Source organism: Echinops telfairi, unplaced genomic scaffold (assembly GCF_000313985.2).
Source record: "Echinops telfairi isolate 266 unplaced genomic scaffold, ASM31398v2 ScPeMD7_5868;HRSCAF=6743_0, whole genome shotgun sequence".
Classification (NCBI taxonomy): Eukaryota; Metazoa; Chordata; class Mammalia; order Afrosoricida; family Tenrecidae; genus Echinops; species Echinops telfairi.
In genome coordinates this window covers 1,088,586-1,093,185 of record NW_022109767.1, presented here as the reverse complement: position 1 = coordinate 1,093,185, position 4,600 = coordinate 1,088,586, and the positions used below count along the sequence as shown (strand labels likewise).

Sequence of the window (4,600 nt, the reverse complement as noted above, 5' to 3'; positions counted from 1 at the left end):
GGGTCTGGTCCTGTTTCTCAGGTCCAATCATACACCTGGTCATGCTCCGTGGGCTTGCCCAGGCATGGCCATGGGAGTCAGCAAGCAAAGGGTCAGCAGAAAGTCTTAGGTTTACTGACTTTGGAGTTTAGAATCAGCCTAGGGGTCTGATGCTCCAAGGCTTAAGAGTTCAATTCTCCTAGGCTGTTGAAATCATCCCTCCAGACATCCTGCTGCTCCCAAAATGCTTCCCGCCTCTGGGCGTCTTCCCTCACTCTGCCCTTGGGTGCTCTATCTCCTATTTCTCATCACTAGAGCAGTTTCACGGATCACCTAGCGCTCGGAAAACCATGGTGAGGAGCCGGTGCCACATTCTCTCCTGAGCGGGAAGCTGGTCATTGTGTTGCTTTGCTTCAACTACCATTTACCATCGATGATGGTTCTTCTCCACCTCTGGAAAGAGTCAGAGGAGAAGATGCAATCAGAGTGGCTTGAACCTTAAAAAAAGAAAACATGCCGTAAATAAAAATGTGTAGAAGTCTAACAACAGCGCTTCAAAATACATCACGCATTCACTTACTCACTCGCTCACTGCCACCTAGTCTATTCTGAGGTTCAGAATCAACCCTATGGGACAGGGTCAAACTGTTCCAGTGGGTTTCTAAGACTGCAAGTCTACAGATGTAGAAACGCCATCTTTCTCCCGTGGAGGTACCAGTGATTTCAAACTGCGGACCTTGAGGTTCGCAGTCCACTTTGTGACCACATTGAAAAAATTGAAAAGCCAATTCAACAATCACAATTGGAGATGTTACAGCAGCCTTTTAAGTAATTAATAGAATAACTCCATAAAATACAAATAAATAGCATAAAATATAAATACCTAGAAGATCTGAACGACCCTATCGATCGCCTTGACCTAACTGATATTGATGTAACAGGACACCCAACATTTATAGGAAGTGGACATGCTGATACAGGCTAAGACATGAATGAACCTTACGTGAAAAGAGACACACCAAAGGCAAAGCATGTGGCACAAGCCCACGCATCTGAAACATCTAAAATAGATGGAGACAAGGAGACTACATGTATTTGTGATTGCCAGAGACGGAGGGGACGAGAAGTAGAGAGTTATTGCGTGAGGGCTGCTCAGTTCTTGTTTGCTTTGTTGAAAAGTTCTGGAAATAGAAAGCAGTGATGGTTTTATAATATGATCAAGGTACACATAAAATGATAAAATAGTAAAGATTTTTATATGTATTATTACTACAATAAAAATGTTAATGTAATCTATATATGATAATGAAAAATAAGACAAATTAATGTAGACGATCTATAAAAATTATTAATGAGAAAGAGAACTGCGAGTTAATTCTGGCTTATGTGATCCTATAAGACAGGGTGGAATTGCCTCTGTGGCTTTCCCAGGCTATGAATCTTTACAGGAGTAAATAGCCTCATCTTTCTCCCACAGAGCGCCTAGGTGATTTAGAACTGCTGATCTTGCAGGTAACAGTCCAATGCGTAACCCAATACTCCACCAGGGTGCCAGATGTTCTGTAGTCTATGTTGTAAGACAAATAGTCTCAATAAAGGGGGACGTGGGTATAAAAGAGAAGTCCCTTCCCTGCTCCTGAGTCTCTTCTCCAGCATCTCCATAGCTCCTGGGAGTGGAACTCGATTCCTGGGGAGCGTGGCAGCGACAGGAATGGAGATGTAGGCTGTGCTGGCCCAGGGTGTGGCAGCCTTGGACTGAGACCATGCCCTATGAGGTCAACGGACACGCAATACCTCCCCAGAGTCAGCCCCTATAGGCACAATGCCTCCAAGCCCTGGTTCCCCAGCCCCCTGCCCATCAGCCCTTCTCTTCCCCCACCCCACTGCTACCCCGAGCTTTGAGCCAAAGTCATGAGCTCCTCCAGCCTTGAGATTTCATCCATCTCAGAGCTCCGTCCCAGGATACCCAAGGTCAGCATTGCGGACCTGGGCTTTTCAGACCTGTGGAGGGTTGAAGACCAGAACATGCTGAACATGAGTCTGTGGAGGTCAGGGAGGGATCAAGCCCCTGCCACCACCTCTCTCTTGATCACCACTTCCTCCAGCCCCATCTCCCCATCAACCATCTCTTACCACCACCAACCCGGCTGCCCCTGCTCCCCTCTTACACCTGATGGCCCAGCTCTGTCTACCAAGAGGAAGCTGCCCAACTCCATGGGCTTCATTGGAGCCTTCCTTGGTGGGCACAGTGAGGCTGGAACACCTGTGCCAGTCCCATGCCAAGGGCATGCTGCTCTCCAGCCAGTGAGGACCCTCAGACCATGACCACAGTGCTGGGCCCGAAGAGTATCAAGGTCACCAACATCAAACTAATGACATTGCCACCTATACATGTCACCAAAGCTGGCCTGCTCAACTTGGATGAGTTTGCTGTCAGCCAGGACGAAATGAAGAAGCCACGGACCCTCGTACCTTCTGTGGATGAGTGACAGAAGATGGAGGGAACCCAATTGACCCAGCCTGACCTGCCCCTGGGCCCGGCTGAGAATTTCCTACCTACCCTCGTCTTCATGGGGGCCTGGGGACCCACCTACAACAATGGGCCAACAAGCTGGGCCGTGAGAACAGAGACCAGGAAAGTAAAGAGGCTCTGTTTGGCCTGAAAGTGGTGCCAAAGGGCACCCTCTGCTGCTTGTTGGCCACCCTGCTGGCTGTGGAGGCTTTCAGAGCAGCTGTGTTGAGAAGAGCTTCTGAGAGGTGTCAGAGGTGAAGGACAGAGTCCTGACAGTCCCTGCTGTACCTTCTCAGCTCCCTGGTGTGGCAGACCTGGCCACCTCCTTCGACCTCTACTCAAAAATCCCCGCCCTGATCTGCTGTGTCAGGGTGGCTGAGAACCTGGGCCCGCAAGAGTGTCAATGCAGGGCAGCCGAGGGGAGCCTGGAATGCCTTGCCAAGCATGAGCTTGTCCCGGCTCTGCAAGCCCGTCCCAACAACTCCTTGGCTCAGAGTACTCAGCATGCTGCTGTACACCAGCAGGTCTACAAGAGATCCCATGTCTTATGCGCTACCATGGCTCAGGAGGCCCAGGAGGTGTGAGTCACACCCTTGGGCCACAACTGCCCACATGTTTGCCCTCCAGGAAGGGGCCTGCAAGCGTGGGTGCTGTAGCAGCAGCACAAGCTGCCCACAAACTGTGAGTGCAACATAACTCAGTGATGGTCTCAGGGGTGGCTGGGGGGACACCCAGCACCTCAGCTGTCCCTGTGGCTGTGGGTCAGACCGAGGTAATGCCAACATGAAGGGTCTACTGGCCAGCAGCCCTGAGGATGCTCTGTAGTCATGGTAGCAGAGGAATGGTTCTACGCAGCTCACCTGTGATGCCCACACTAGTCGGGTCCTCCACGGGTCCTCCAGAAAAACCAATGACACTTCATATGAGATCATGGACCTGCTGATGCAGTCAGTGACCAGCACAGCCTTGTGCCTTGGCAGCTCAGGAAGTCTTTGAGATGGATGCTGAGCAGTCTTGGCGATGACCGGGGGCAGGCAGTAGGACGGAATAAGGCCCCAGGCACTGCCTTCAGTAAACTTTTCTCAGCCTGAGTCTGGGCCTGCGGAGCAAGAGACGGCTATGAGAGGAGGAACCTGCAGCTTAGTTCTGGGCTAATGCCTCTCTGTGTTCCGGCCTACGCCTTGAGTATTTTTAGCTGTGTGTGCCCTTGTGTCTGTATCTGTGCATGTGTGACCTCCCTGAGCGATGGAGCAAAAGAAAATTTTCTTAGCCAAAAAAGAAGACATCCCTGGGTGACTCGAATGGTTAATTGTTCTCAAACGCAAAACAAAATTCACTTCCACCAAGTCGATTCTGACTCGTAGCAACCTTATCGGATGGGGTAGAACTGCCCCTGTGGTTTCTGAGACGCTTAACACTTTACAGGAGTAGAAAGGCTCATAGTTCTCTTGAAGAGGGGCTACTGTTTTCACACTGCTGACCTTGTAGTTAGCAGCCCAACACTTAACCCACATTGCTGCCAGTGCCCGACGACGAGCGAAAAGGTTGGCGATGTGTTGGAGCCAACCCAGAGGCATCTCAGAAGACAGGCATCCTTATCAGCTTCCAAAAGATCAGAGCCTTGAAAACTCTGGAGCTGTTCGGCTCTGCCCACACAGGTTTGCCATGAATCAGAACCAGCTCGATGGCAACTAACAACAACAGTATACCTAAAAGGAATGAAAACGACACAACAGCCAAATAAATGTGTGAACCTGGATGGGACTGTATCTTAGAATTAAAACAACAACAACAAATCAAAAAAATGAGGAGCTGATACCAAGCGCTCAAGTAGAAAGCACATGTTTTGAGAATGATGATGGCAACATATGTACAAATGTGCTTGACACAATGGATGGATGGATTGTGATAAGAGTTGTGCGAGCCCCCAATAAAATGATTTTAAAAAAACAAATCAACAACTTATTTAAGGGATGTGTTAGTCTTGAGAAACATATCCATGGACACTCAGATGTATATAAGAAAGAGGGTTATATACAAGAGGAATTGAACATTGAGGAAGCACCCCAGCCCAGTCCAGTCTCAACCCATAAGTCCAATATTAGCCCA

General features: G+C 49.3%; 1 non-coding gene across 1 annotated transcript; it reads left to right on the top strand.

Moving 5' to 3' along the window:
* Positions 1-261: 261 nt before the first annotated feature.
* Positions 262-470, top strand: LOC115871481. The gene has a single exon (XR_004047327.1). It is a non-coding gene; the product is annotated as a small nucleolar RNA U3 (small nucleolar RNA).
* The last annotated feature ends 4,130 nt before the right edge of the window (positions 471-4,600 follow it).